Source organism: Ips typographus, unplaced genomic scaffold (genome assembly GCF_016097725.1).
Source record: "Ips typographus isolate SLU unplaced genomic scaffold, UJ_Ityp_2.0 IpsContig73, whole genome shotgun sequence".
Lineage (NCBI taxonomy): Eukaryota > Metazoa > Arthropoda > Insecta > Coleoptera > Curculionidae > Ips > Ips typographus.
Genome location: NW_028098578.1, coordinates 252,753 through 268,846, shown reverse-complemented (window position 1 = coordinate 268,846; position 16,094 = coordinate 252,753). Strand labels below are relative to the sequence as shown.

Here is a 16,094-nt window from a genome sequence, read left to right as displayed (position 1 = left end):
ATTTACTCCATTGTTGCAAAAATAGAATTTCCCATTATTTTCAACTAACATAAAAATAACATTAACCTAGTCTAGTGGTCCTGTGTTGGGATGACTAGGTTAATGCAAGGATTAATGTTATTTTCAACAGTTGAAAAGGCTAACATCTCACCAGCAAAAAGAAATAACTAAAGTAAGCAATTTTTAATTTCAGTTTAGTAGAGGTTAGGCGAGGGGTTAGGGCAGCGATTTTGATTGACTACTATATTTCCTAGATCGTAGTAGTGGCGTCCCAAATATGTGAATATTTAATGATTATTTGGCGGAGTTAGGGACAAATAAGTTCTACCAGTTCTTGGCCAACGTTTCGATATATTAAACATATATCTTCATCAGGGCTAAAAGGTATAAAATGTTATATAAGATGGTGAAACATGTACGGACCAAACGCTTACCTCGAACTGTCTTAAAATATGCACATAATTCATATGAGATGTTACAAACGTGTACGTGCACCAATACATAAACATGTAATAAAAAGGTTAAAACAACACATAACAAACTAATTACAAACACAATTGGGGAATTGTCAAGAAACGTGCGGTCGGGCCCACAGCTAGACTGCAACAGAACGCATAGGATGATGGCCCACTGACCATTGACCCACAAAAAGTTGTTTTTTTTTTGTGTCCGTTAAATATAAACATTTAGCATATTCAGGTGTATGAATGAGTGTAAGCGAGAATTATTAATGTTTATTTCCACAAAGAGTTAGATCGGTCTGTTCATAAAAATGTCAATTAAGTTCGAATAAATGACGTTTAAATTTTGGGTATCAGTTCTAAAATTTACGGCTTTGTCCCTCCACTTGTTTATCCACAGCATTTCGGAAATCACCCGTTTTTTGTAATTCACTGCACTATCCAGTATCCTCGGCTGCGAAAAATCAAATGTGTGGCCGTTGTTTTGGTAATGACACGCAAGAGCCGTTGTACCTTCTCCTCCATTGTGCGTCAACCTAGTACAATCATATTGATGTTGTTTTAGTCTTAGGTTTAATTTATTTTTTGTTTGCCCAATGTAGTTATTGTTACAATCTTTACAAGGAATTAGGTAAACTACGCCAGATCTCTCCAACAGCGGAATTTTATCCTTTATCTTTGAGAACAGATCCCCTACTGTTTTTTTGGGATAAGTGACTAATCTTATCTGGTCATTATTCAAGATTCTCGTTAGTTGGTTGCTTAAACCTGAGATTAAAGGTATTTTATAATAATGTAGATCAGGTTCTGAATTTGGTGTTGTCTGATGTTGATTGTTACGTTGGGCACGAGAGTCCGATTGACTTAAGATTTTGTTAACTACGATGGAGGGATATTCATTAAGATTAGCAATATGTCTGATTTTATCAAAGTTAGTCTTCCAGAACTTCTCGTGGCTCAACTTTGTGACTCTATTCTTCAAGGACTTCAATATGGCAATTTTCTGTGATAGGGGATGCGTAGACTTGAAATTAATAACTCTTCCAGAGTGAGTTGGTTTCTGGTACCAGTCAGTAAGAAGGGTATTGTCATTATTTCTAATGACTAATACATCCAAAAATGGAATACATTGGTGCTCCTCCACTTCACAAGTAAATTGTAAGTGTGGCTCAAAAGAATTAAAAATATTCAAGACCATATCACAAGTGTTGGAAGGCACGCAAGTTATGATGTCATCTACGTAAATATAGAGGAAAGGAACCACAAAAGATAACTTGGGCAATGTGTGGGACAACAGCTCATGCATACACATATTAGCGAGGAAGGGAGACAGTGGATTACCCATGGCACATCCAAAAACTTGGGAATAAAACACATTGTTGTATGAGAAATAATTAAAGTCAAAAATAAGAGAAATGATGTGAAAGAATTGGTCTTTGGGGATGTTAGTGTGAGGTACTATTAAGTGCCAATGTTTTTGTAATGTATTTAAAGCCAATTCCTTTGAGATATTGGTGAACAGTGACTTCACATCTAATGATATGAGAACGTATCCATCGGGGACAGCGTTGATTTGTTTTATTTCCTCTACCAGTGCAAATGAGTTAGTGATTGAATACTTGAACAAGTGGTTAATATTTGAAAGGATGTTGTATATAATGGTGACTGTACGCACGACACTACCGGTCTAAGGGGAGTGTCGTTTTTATGAATTCTAGGTGGTAATGAATTTTTTGTTATTAGATAATCGTGGGTTTTTTTGTCTAAACAGTTGTCATTATACATTTTTTTAAATTAGAGGATTAATTTTATTTTCGTAAGACGTAGTGGGGTTCTTCGTAAGTAATTTATAAGCCTCAGGGTCATTTAATAATTCTGCCATTTTGTTCACATACAAATCCCTGTACATCAAAACTGTGACATTGCCCTTGTCGGCCCTTGTGACTATGAGATTATCATTTTCTTTCAAGAACTTTTTGGACAGGTGGAAAGCCCTAGTATAACAATCACTGTGTTGCGCAGATTTGAGTTTATAAGCATGGTTAATAATGGCATTTGTACAACGAGCCCTTAAGTTATTTTTGTTGTCAATATCAGGGGTCAGATCAATAACAAATTCTATGTCCTTAATAATGTAAACTATTGGAAAATCAGCCTTAGTGTGGTTTAGTGCAAATTTAGGACCTAATGCTAAAAGTCTAGAGACCTCAGAAGGAGGTTCGATATTTGTTAAGTTTTTTGTTCTGTCGGTCGCCACCGGACTCGTTGTACAAATGCCATTAGTAACCATGCTTATAAACTCAAATCTGCGCAACACAGTGATTGTTATACTAGGGCTTTCCACCTGTCCAAAAAGTTCTTGAAAGAAAATGATAATCTCATAGTCACAAGGGCCGACAAGGGCAATGTCACAGTTTTGATGTACAGGGATTTGTATGTGAACAAAATGGCAGAATTATTAAATGACCCTGAGACTTATAAATTACTTACGAAGAACCCCACTACGTCTTACGAAAATAAAATTAATTCTCTAATTAAAAAAATGTATAATGACAACTGTTTAGACAAAAAAACCCACGATTATCTAATAACAAAAAATTTGTGGCGACACTGTCAGCAGTGTCAGCCGGCAAGAAGCAAAAAGAAGAACAGGACGCAAAAACCTGACTTCAGGGCGATGACGAGACACTTTTACTCATGAAGATTTCAACACAAGATGGACGGTTCTGGCTCACGTTTTTCGATCTCAATCATTCACTACATAGTTCCTACAAATCTGTTATTTTTAATTCTACATTGAATTGGAAGTGATTCAATAAAGTGGAGTGTTAAGTTGGTGAAGATTATTATTTTCCTTCTCCTCCGGTGACACTCTTCATTGGTGACCCCGACACAAAAGAATCTACAAGCCAGAGTCAGACTTACTTTTTGGACGTTCTGGAACGCTGAACCATTCGAATACTCACAAGTCCCGCATCACAATGGCTACGGAACAACAAGGTACTTCATCATCTCCATCACCTTCAGTTGCAGCACCAGCTCCTACCCACATGGTAGACAGAGTATCCTTAAAAGTACCACCTTTTTGGCCAAACGAACCGGCACTATGGTTTGCTCAGTTAGACAGTCAGTTTGCTATTAGTGGTATTGTGAATGACAACACCAAATATAATATTGTTGTGGCTAACCTAGACTTTAACCAAGTCTAACTCGTGCGTGATTTAATAGCACAACCTCCTACTACCAATCAATATGGAACTATTAAGCAGGAACTCATACAGAGACTATCTGCTTCTCAACACCAAAAAATCCACCAGCTTCTTCAACAGGAAGAAATGGGTGATCGAAAGCCATCCGAGTACCTCAGGAAGCTGCAGAGTTTAGCACCAACTTCCCTTCCAGAGGACTTTCTCAGAACATTATGGACTGGAAGACTTCCTCAGCAGATTCAGACAATTCTTACCACTCAGGAAGGTATGTCACTAGACAACTTAGCCAAATTAGCTGACAAAGTTCATGAGGTATGTACACTATCTTTAGCTTGTACAGTTTCTAGTGTAGATTCTGATATACACAAACAATTGGCTGAAATTGTTAAGCGTCTGGACAGATTGGAGACCAACAGTTGTTGTCATAGACGACCACGCTCCAGTTCAAGGACATCAGAGAGAACGACAACCAACAGGGCCTCGAACCAAAGTACTCTTTGCTATTATCATTCCAGATACGGTGATAAAGCAAAAAAATGTAATAGCCCATGTTCTTTCACTCTCTCGGAAAACTCAAGGGGGGAGAACCAGTAGCGGCGAGTTTTCTACCCTCCTCAAACCCGCGCCGTTTATTTGTGACTGACAATTCCTCAAAAATTCGTTTTTTAGTGGACACCGGCGCCGAGGTTTCCATTTTTCCATACACTTTGCTTAAAGAAAGGCGTCCTCGCTCCAATTACCAGCTTTTGGCAGCCAACAACTCAGAAATTTCGACCTACGGACAGCGTACTTTCACCTTGGACTTTGGACTTCGCAGAAGTTTTCGTTGGACATTTCTTGTGGCCGATGTTTCACATCCAATTTTGGGAATCGACTTTTTATCTTTTTATTACATTATTGTAGATAGCAGAAAGCTCGCAATCTTTGACAGGACAACTGGCCTATCAACCATTGGAAATAATGCCAATTCTTACGGTCCTTTTATTCAAACTATGATTGTCCTTACAGAGTACCACAAACTTCTCAAAAATTTTCCATCACTTACCCAGCCACGCAACCAACACTCCAAAGTCAAACACAACACTGTTCATACCATTATAACTACCCCTGGCCCACCTGTATCAGCTCGCCCTAGACGTTTGGCACCTGACAGACTTGTCATCGCCAAAGAGGAGTTTCAATCCATGCTGGAACAAGGAATCATCCGCCCATCAAAAAGTAGCTGGTCCTCACCTTTGCATCTTGTTCCCAAAAAGGACACTTCTTGGAGACCGTGTGGAGACTATCGAGCTCTTAATGTTCGTACCGTTCACGATTCTTATCCGATCCCCAACATCAAGGACTTTACTCATGGATTGGCCAACAAGAAACTATTTTCCACCCTGGATTTGGTTCGCGCTTACAATCAAATACCGATTGCTGCTGATGATATACAAAAGACTGCAGTGACAACACCGTTTGGTCTGTACGAATTTGTGTACATGTCCTTCGGGCTCAGAAACGCTGCTCAAACATTTCAGAGGTTTATGGATGAAATTTTCCGCGACTTGGATTTCTATTTTGTCTACATTGACGACATCCTTGTTGCCTCTGAGTCAGCCGATCAACATTTAGAACATTTACGTACGGTATTCGAACGTTTATGCCAATATGGAATTTTAATAAATTCGTCAAAATGTGTTTTTGGCCAAAATAAAGTTCTTTTCTTAGGTCATGAAGTTTCGGTAGAGGGCATCAAACCAACAGACGAGAAGTTTTCTGCTATACGGAATTTTACCAAGCCCAACAACACTCAGCAACTTCGACGGTTTCTTGGGATGTTAAATTTCTACCGTTCATTCATTCCCAAGGCAGCTGAGCTTCAAGCACCATTACACGACTTACTTAAAGGTAAGCAGAAAAAACAGCAACCAATAACTTGGACTGATGTTGCAGTGAAGGTATTTGAGAAGTGTAAGGACATCCTCGCTGAAGCCACCTTTTTGTCACATCCCTTACCTTCTGCTCAACTCATTCTGTCTACAGATGCGTCGGATTTTGCTGTAGGAGCCTCCTTACAACAAAAGAACAACAATCAACTTCAACCATTGGCTTTTTTCTCTCAGAAGTTAAATACTGCTCAAGCTAAGTATAGTGCTTATGACAGAGAACTGTTTGTCATTTATGCTGCTATCAAACACTTTCGATTCATGTTAGAAGGCCGCAGATTTACTGTTTTTACCGACCACAAACCAATCACTTTTGCTTTCTATCAAAAAAGTGACAAGTGCACTCCTAGACAGTTTCGATATTTAGATTTCATTGCACAATTTACCACTGACATTCGCCATGTTCAAGGTTCAGACAACATAGTAGCAGACTACCTTTCCAGACCTGAAATCTCGAGTATTGAAGATATTCAGATTAATTACCAAGCAATAGCTGCAGATAAACAAAGAAATGGAAATCATAGAAACTATTAAAACCAGAAAGCTACAATATCTTGGACATATCACACGTGGGACAAAATACGCCAGACTTCAACTGATAATGCAGGGAAAAATCCTTGGGAAAAGAAGCATAGGAAGAAGGAAAAAGTCGTGGCTGCGCAATCTGAGAGAGTGGTACGGCTGCACATCGATCGATCTTTTTAGAGCGGCCGCTTCAAAAGTCCGAATAGCTGTGATGATTACCAACCTCCGTCGCGGAGATGGTACATGAAGAAGAAGAAGCTGCAGATCAGACTGACGATGCAGAATTAAACCAGCTGCTTACTGACTGTCGTCGCTTCGTTTATGGAACCACTCTTAAACTACCAGGAGAGTTTCTAAATTCATCCACTGAACCAGCCAACGAAAATGAGTTGGTCAGCAAACTCAGAGCAACAATGTTAGAACTTCAACCTAGACCAGCATCTGATCATAGCAAGATTAAAACGTTTATCTCCAAGGACCTTCAAAGCTGTTCCCATGTTCTTGTGCGAAATAATGCAGTAAAACCACCTTTGACAGCGCCTTACTCTGGACACCATCGTGTTATCTCAAGTGACAAGTTCTTCAAGATTGACCTTGGCAATCGTAGTGACAACACCACAATAGACCGCCTAAAGCCCGCCTATCTGCCAGATGATTTCCAGATCCAGTCGGAACATTCGTATGCGCGCCTTGAAGAAGTTCAAAAATCTCCCGCAACGTTGCCAGCTAAGACAAGGAAAACAGTTCGTTTCGCGACTTTGTCGCTGGACGGGGGGTACTGTGGCGACACTGTCAGCAGTGTCAGCCGGCAAGAAGCAAAAAGAAGAACAGGACGCAAAAACCTGACTTCAGGGCGATGACGAGACACTTTTACTCATGAAGATTTCAACACAAGATGGACGGTTCTGGCTCACGTTTTTCGATCTCAATCATTCACTACATAGTTCCTACAAATCTGTTATTTTTAATTCTACATTGAATTGGAAGTGATTCAATTAAGTGGAGTGTTAAGTTGGTGAAGATTAATATTTTCCTTCTCCTCCGGTGACACTCTTCAAATTCATTACCACCTAGAATTTACGGTTTACCTAAGATTCATAAAAACGACACTCCCCTTAGGCCGGTAGTGTCGTGCGTACAGTCACCATTATATAAATTGTCCAAATATTTAAACAACATCCTTTCAAATATTGACCACTTGTTCAAGTATTCAATCACTAACTCATTTGCACTGGTAGAGGAAATAAAACAAATCAACGCTGTCCCCGATGGATACGTTCTCATATCATTAGATGTGAAGTCACTGTTCACCAATATCTCAAAGGAATTGGCTTTAAATACATTACAAAAACATTGGCACTTAATAGTACCTCACACTAACATCCCCAAAGACCAATTCTTTCACATCATTTCTCTTATTTTTGACTTTAATTATTTCTCATACAACAATGTGTTTTATTCCCAAGTTTTTGGATGTGCCATGGGTAATCCACTGTCTCCCTTCCTCGCTAATATGTGTATGCATGAGCTGTTGTCCCACACATTGCCCAAGTTATCTTTTGTGGTTCCTTTCCTCTATATTTACGTAGATGACATCATAACTTGCGTGCCTTCCAACACTTGTGATATGGTCTTGAATATTTTTAATTCTTTTGAGCCACACTTACAATTTACTTGTGAAGTGGAGGAGCACCAATGTATTCCATTTTTGGATGTATTAGTCATTAGAAATAATGACAATACCCTTCTTACTGACTGGTACCAGAAACCAACTCACTCTGGAAGAGTTATTAATTTCAAGTCTACGCATCCCCTATCACAGAAAATTGCCATATTGAAGTCCTTGAAGAATAGAGTCACAAAGTTGAGCCACGAGAAGTTCTGGAAGACTAACTTTGATAAAATCAGACATATTGCTAATCTTAATGAATATCCCTCCATCGTAGTTAACAAAATCTTAAGTCAATCGGACTCTCGTGCCCAACGTAACAATCAACATCAGACAACACCAAATTCAGAACCTGATCTACATTATTATAAAATACCTTTAATCTCAGGTTTAAGCAACCAACTAACGAGAATCTTGAATAATGACCAGATAAGATTAGTCACTTATCCCAAAAAAACAGTAGGGGATCTGTTCTCAAAGATAAAGGATAAAATTCCGCTGTTGGAGAGATCTGGCGTAGTTTACCTAATTCCTTGTAAAGATTGTAACAATAACTACATTGGGCAAACAAAAAATAAATTAAACCTAAGACTAAAACAACATCAATATGATTGTACTAGGTTGACGCACAATGGAGGAGAAGGTACAACGGCTCTTGCGTGTCATTACCAAAACAACGGCCACACATTTGATTTTTCGCAGCCGAGGATACTGGATAGTGCAGTGAATTACAAAAAACGGGTGATTTCCGAAATGCTGTGGATAAACAAGTGGAGGGACAAAGCCGTAAATTTTAGAACTGATACCCAAAATTTAAACGTCATTTATTCGAACTTAATTGACATTTTTATGAACAGACCGATCTAACTCTTTGTGGAAATAAACATTAATAATTCTCGCTTACACTCATTCATACACCTGAATATGCTAAATGTTTATATTTAACGGACACAAAAAAAAAACAACTTTTTGTGGGTCAATGGTCAGTGGGCCATCATCCTATGCGTTCTGTTGCAGTCTAGCTGTGGGCCCGACCGCACGTTTCTTGACAATTCCCCAATTGTGTTTGTAATTAGTTTGTTATGTGTTGTTTTAACCTTTTTATTACATGTTTATGTATTGGTGCACGTACACGTTTGTAACATCTCATATGAATTATGTGCATATTTTAAGACAGTTCGAGGTAAGCGTTTGGTCCGTACATGTTTCACCATCTTATATAACATTTTATACCTTTTAGCCCTGATGAAGATATATGTTTAATATATCGAAACGTTGGCCAAGAACTGGTAGAACTTATTTGTCCCTAACTCCGCCAAATAATCATTAAATACTATATTTCCTATTAACTTATCACCTTTTTGCAACATTCAACCAGATCCCAATCTAAACAAAAAACAAAATCTTTCCATTCACCTAGATATTGCAGTTTTCCTATATATTAAAAAGTTTACATTGTGTTCTTTTTTAACATACCTAATAATAAAAGTATAAAATGATTATACAAAATTTATTTACCTTGATCTGAGGCTTCTTAAGGAACTATGGCCACTCATTTTGTTTATCCAGAACAGAACAGAACAGAAAGAAGAACAGGGATAGCAACAATCACTGGAGCTAAAACTGGAACACACTATTAGGTATGTCCCACCAAACCACAATTAAACTTTTCCAAACTGGAAAGTGGGCTAGTACAGTAAAGTTTTGATGTGACTAGTGTTATTATAGTTTATTAGTTTACATATTTAAGTACAGAAGCTTTCAGCTTTGACAATAGACAGGAAACAGGTGTTCTGGATTAAGCAAAACTTTTTTAGCCATTTTTCTGTGTGGGGGTGTAAGTGTGAGTTTAGACTCCCTTTGTCCTTGTCTTGTCCCACTGCATTGGTGTGAAGGCAGCAAGCATATCTAAATTGTGGGTCGAAAACGAGTCGGTCATCTTGGGATCGCGGTCGGGGGGTCGGGAGAATGTGTCTCCTCACTTTCTTTCTGTCAACTCTCTTGACGTCCGGGGTCTGTCTGCTGTCGTCTGCCGACGAGATCAGCAGTGTTGCCAATGTGATCAGCTGATCTGAGGTGGATGGCAATTCGCCACATTCATACACATTTACACAACAAAAAACTTATGGCGTGGTGCATTTCTTAAAAATCTAGACATCAGACTATTTTTATACAGTTTTGGACTTATCAGGCCTGAAAGCCCGTTTGTACACTGCCCCTAATCTTGAAAATGTCATTTCAAGCTTTTTCACTATTAAATCGATTTCCTCACTCATTGGTGCAAAAAATTGGATAATCTTTAAGAAATTCTGACGGTTTTTAGTGCTTTAAGACTGAAAAATCGAGTTTAAGACTATTTAAAATACTAAAAGTAAAGTTTCAGACTTTCAGACAAAAAAACTGACTCAAAATGCTACGATATTAGCAATAAAAACTAATTTTAGGAAATGAATTAGTCCAAAAATTGAATTTGGACTGTTTCCACTGTGAAATTTAATTCTAGACTTGTTTTAATCCAGAAAATTGAGAAAAAAAAGTCAACTTTTATACTAATTTTTAGTAGTAAAAATTAGTTTTTTGCGCCACAATTTTCGTCTTGATTTCCGGAATTTTTTTAGTACTTGAAATTCAGTTTTAAACACTTGACAATGGATTGCAGTCTGGAAAAACAAATTATAAGATTATTCTTAGTAGTAAATAACAAGTTTTTAGACTATTCAGTACAAATTTGGAAGTCTTGAATGTTCAGTTTTACACTACCTATAATGTAAAAAATAAACGCCAGTAAATATGAGTCCAAAAATTCTGTTTTTTGACTATTTTTTTAGTGTCAAACATTGACTTGTCAACTTCTCAGATGAAGGGATTTGAATCTTTTTGAACCATTTTAAAGTGAAATTTACGATAGCTTAGGTAGACATTTTTGTAATTTCTAAATAATATCCAGTAAGCGTAGAAATTAGAGCGGGAAAATAAAGACCATCCCCCTATATCGATGCCAAAAAACCATTTTGAGGAATGTCAATTACATCTCATAACAAAAATTTATTTCATAAGTACTTATTCCAAATTTGATCAAAATTGCCAATGGATCGAATGATCTGACAGTTAAGCAAAATACGGTTTTTAAACCGACATCTTTTGAACGCTAACAAGACATTTTACGATTGTTTGGGATCAAACAATCATCTGTTTGACTTCAAACGAAGTTCACTTTGAACAATACAATTAAAAAAATACTTTTTTTTTTACTAAACTTAAGCTATATTTCTCAGCTAAGCTATCAGCTTCTTGATGTCAGTGATGATCTTCTGCAATTTGACCACCTTGTTTTGGTCACAAACATGGTCTAACGTGGGCTTAAAAATTAAAAAAAACGCACTGTATATGGTATTAAATAAAAAGAAAGCGTGGTGTTTTAGTGAGTAAAAATGGTACAATTTATTACCTGATTTTGCTTCTCCGCCGACTTCGGTTTTTCTTTATATGTTTGCTATGATTATCAATACCATGATTATTACTTCCAATACTGCTATTCTCTCGACTCCAGATTTTAATCGTCTGTGTTCCACCGCTTATGATAATTCTATCACAACTATTTTCTTGTTTCGATTCAGTTTTGCTATTCATGTTATCATGTTCATGCTGAACAACCGTCCTATCCTCCCAGACCACCTGGTCTGTTTTGATGCGTCCAAATACTGGAACTTAAAACAATAACGATTTTATGAACAATAATATTAAAATATACAATTATTTATAACCTACCTCGGTAAACATGGACTTTTAAGTCGATTTGTTCATAGTCCTCGATAGAACGTTTTTGATGAGTATCAGATTCCGTACAAAAACTATTAGTATTTGTACAATTGACTGTTCCTTTCAAGGCAGTAAGCTGAGATTTTTGTATCTTCGATATAAAATTTCGTTGTATGTTGCCATCAAAATGTGACCTAGAACAGTTGTAACAATTTTTTAATACAAATATTGAAACCACAATTTGAAATTTAAATAAAAGTTAGTCGTTTGCTGTAACACATTAGTTTCAACATACAGTGTGTGCATTGACGAGCATTTTTTGAGAAAAAAATTAAATATACAGGGTGTCCAAAAACTGAGATATGGCCTTCGAGTTGACATTTTTAAATGATAACGCCCATTTTTTATTGCACTTATGGATTCTACGTAAGTTTTGGGTATTTTTCATGTAGCATATCCTATGTCGATATTCAGCTTTCGTTTTCGAGAAAATAACAGTTAAAAAATATAACAGATTTTATTGAAAATATTAAACACTTTTTTATTATTAAACAAAAAACAATAATTATTTAGTTAGGTAAATGTTCAAACTGAAACCCTTATTGTGGCACTATCCCAAACGATCGATAAATTCATGCTGAACCCTATTTATGGTTTCTTGACCAATTAAATAATTATTAATGTTAGCACACACTCTTCTAATTCTGATTTTTAAGTCGTCAATGATTCAGGTTTAGTCTAATAAACAACATTTTTAAAAAGAAATAGAAAAGGAAGATATAAACTATGGTTAAATACATGTATAACGTTACAAAACATGCAGTAGATATACCAACCAGTATACAATAATAGAAGACACCGGCAGTAATAAAAGTAAAATACACTTATGATATTGTCACGAAGGATAATAAATCAAAGTTATTTCACTTGAAAGGAAACATTAAAAATATGGAATGTTTATATTACTTGAGCGGAAACATTAAAATTGTGGAATGCGGTCGGAGTGCAACTGCAATTAAGATGCATTTGCTGAATTTGCGAAATAATGTGGAATGTTTTCCAAGTACCGATGGTCGAAGGTCGTCACGAGTTGTCGGCTAGACGAGGCCAGGTCTGGGAGTTTTGATTGGTGGAACCAGTGTCTGGAATGCTATAAAAAGGAAGTTGTACCCTAAAGAAGGTTCAGTTCAGTTCAGTCAGTTCAGTCCAGTTCTGTCCAGTCAGTCCAGTTTTGCTGTGCACCACGTTGGTGATCGAACCGCAAATGTCAATTAGACATGTCCGTAACGCTCAAGTAAAGTTAATCGCGAACCGCGCTCCAAGTGACAAGCCTCTCTCCAAGATTCTGTCTTCTATAGAGATGTAAGTATGTTTATCGTACTTCTATGTTGTGTATTAATTTACGCCTGGTTTATTATGATTTTATTGGGAGTTAGTAACGTTTTCGTTGGGTTAGGAAACCTGTTATTTTACTAGTTAGTAAGTTAGGAGTTGTTAGGTTTAAGTACGTATTCAATAGAACTTGATGGTAGAGTTAACTGTGTTTTATTTTCACGCTGAAACGAGATCCCAGGCAAAATAAGTTGAATTAAATTCAACACGTCACGCTAGTCGTGACAATATGAAAATAGATAAATAAAATAATTAATACAATGTTAACTAGTAAAATTAAAACAATAAAACTGCTTTTGTTTTAAAAAGTGGATGACTTTCTCTCTAAATACGGCGACGCTACCCGCGTCACGAACAGCGGGTAATTTGGTAAGCTTTTATAGCCCTGTATGATGGACTTCTCTCAAAAAAGGTTGACCTGTGTTGAGGGATGCGGGGTTCACTTGCACCTCTTGTCTCAATTGACATTCCTAGGGCGTAATGATCACGGTTCTTAGGAAACAAATGAGGGTTCTTTCTTATAAACACTACCACGGAGAAAAAGTATAAAGATGGGGCGGTAAGTACATCAAGCCTAGCAAAGTAAGACCTGCAGCTTGTCCTGGGTTTAAGGTTAAAAATCACACGAATAATGCGATTTTGTGCAACAAACACTGATGCGCTGCTACTAGAAGCACCCCAGAACAAGACAGTGTAGGTGATCAATGACTGGATACAAGATTTTGCAAGATTAAGCAATTGTCTGAGCACCAGTTTTCCATATCTTATATGGCCAACGAACACGCCGCAGACAAGGCATTCTCAGAGAGATCTGCCAAGACAACGGACGTATCGTCGGCATATTGGCAGACCATATTCCCATTCAACCGCTCCGCAAGCTCGTTGACATAAACCAAAATGGATCCCTGCGGTATTCCTTGAGAAATATCTCTCGGCCGTGATATGTACGATTCACTATTTTGTGTCACGCAGACCGCTTGTCTTCTGTTCTGCAAATAAGATTCGAGCAAATTAGAACAGATGCCTCGTATACCGTAGTTTGCCAGTTTTTCTATTAAAAGGGCATGGTTGATACTGTCAAATGCCTTTGACAGATCAAAATATATTCCAGCAATTTTAATATTTTTGTCAAGGTTTCCATTATATAAGTAACTGTATTATATATGGCCAACTCTATTGATCTACGAGGTAGGAATCCATATTGGTGTTTTGAAAGAATACTAAAAGTATCAAAATATTTATATTGCCTATTATAAATTGCTCGTTCGAAGACTTTGGAAAGAGAGGGCAGAAGAGACACCGGTCTGTATTTTTTTATGTTTGAGGGATTACCTTTTTTTTATATTGGAACTACTTTAGCATTCTTCAAGCAATCCGGAAAATGGCCCTCACAAAAAGACTCATTAATTATATCAGATAATGGTTGGGAAATGAACTACGCTACGTACTTAAGAATCTTTACAGGAATTTCATCAAATCCGGCCGAAAACTTATTTGGCAAGTTCATCAATAGTCTGAAAATATTATCTATCTGGGTGGATGAGGTAGCACTCACTCGAGTTGGTTCTGAAATATGGGGTGTTAAGCCGTAAGATAACATAAGGTATATAAGGCGTTAACCATTTCTGAATTGACAGCAAAGTCCACATTGAAATCGCCGCACACTATCACATGTCCGCCATCACTGACACATGACCTATGCAGTAGTTCGTCAAGCTTAGAAAGAAAGACATCCACATCACCACTGGAGGGCCTATACACACATATCAACATACATTCTTGATTACATAAAATAAATTTACAAGTACAAAATTCAAAAGATTTTTCAATTGTTCCAAGTTGAGTGCGAGTGGAGATTGTGTTAAAATTTCGAGCAAAAATCGCAGTACCGCCGCCTTGGTGCTCAGACCGAGAAGAGTAACTAACTTTCGAGATTGTATCCATTTAAATAAACTTTTTCAATATCTTGGTTTTTAAGCCAGTGCTCGGAAATACATAACAGGTTGGGATTTTCTACAGATGTAAGAACTTCTAATTCTAGCATTTTATTATTAATACTTTGCGCGTGTAAATGTAATATTTTTACTGATTTAATTAATTTCTTCGATTTTAATTTACCTGCCTTATCATCGGGTTGGGCGTTTGATGAGATTAATCTAAAAAATTTTTTCCTCTTGAAAAGTTGAATCTTTCGAAAGCCACTCCAGTAGGCCAAAATTGCACGTCGTAAATTGCATCCTTAAGGTCCGGTGACACCCCTATCATAAAGCATTTTTTCTTGGATTTGCCCTCCTTTGGAACGCACAGTTTGACTGAGATACAATCAGGTTTTGAATTTGTTCGCTTTGCGATATAGTCTTTTATCGTACCCTCTGCTACATCTCCGTTCACTTTCGAAATGAAACGCCATATTTTTCACGCTTTGGATCTCGATTGGTTTTGAGATAGTCCTAGCGACGTTGGCACTGTTAACATTTTTGCTTGGGAGATTATCCTGGGCAATTGTTTGCTTCAGTCGGGGATAAGCGCTACTAGCAACAATAGTATTTGGCAACGTTTGATTTTCCGTTTTAACTGAACTACAATCCTTATCATTATTGCAGCCTTGAATCTGGGAGTTTTTTTGTGGTGATACTGATAAATCAGTCCTTTTCTTTACTAAACTTGGTTGATTGGATTTCTTTATTTGTTCCTCTAAGCATGTTGCTTTTTCTTTCCATAGTTTACAGTTTTCTTCTAAGAGTGTATTTTTTTCCTCTAATTCCTTTACGATCTTTAGTAAGTAAGACAACTCGTTGCCAATAGAGATTCTAGTCTTATCGGATTCATCGGCTGAGTGTTTGCAAACGGTCTTTTTTAACGATGCCGCTTGTACCATACATGCTGGATGGAATACCTCCAAACACTTATAGCACTTTATCGCGTTAACCACCGTTTTACCACACTGCTTGCATTGTATTTCGCTCACACTTTTCGAACGGACCAGGACTACGTCCTTACCCGGCGGCGCCATGACTATTTATGGTCATCTTGTTTAATATTCACAACATACTGCAAAGTATCTTCCTTTACATTCCAAAACACTCCTAAGGTCTTTTTTACAGTTTCTTCTACAAAATAATGCATGTTCTCCCTTTCTTGTTTATTTTTA

The 16,094-nt window shown here is 37.2% G+C and overlaps 2 long non-coding RNA genes across 2 annotated transcripts in view; one reads left to right on the top strand and one right to left on the bottom strand.

Annotated features, from left to right (window-relative positions):
- Nucleotides 1–16,094, top strand: part of LOC145739872 (uncharacterized) — a 175,970-nt gene that overhangs the window by 101,650 nt on the left and 58,226 nt on the right. The gene's annotated exons all lie outside the window — the stretch shown is intronic.
- Nucleotides 284–2,093, bottom strand: LOC145739867 (uncharacterized). Its single transcript, XR_014181258.1, has 2 exons — nucleotides 435–2,093; nucleotides 284–377 (listed from the first exon to the last, which is right to left on the bottom strand). It is a non-coding gene; the product is annotated as an uncharacterized LOC145739867 (long non-coding RNA).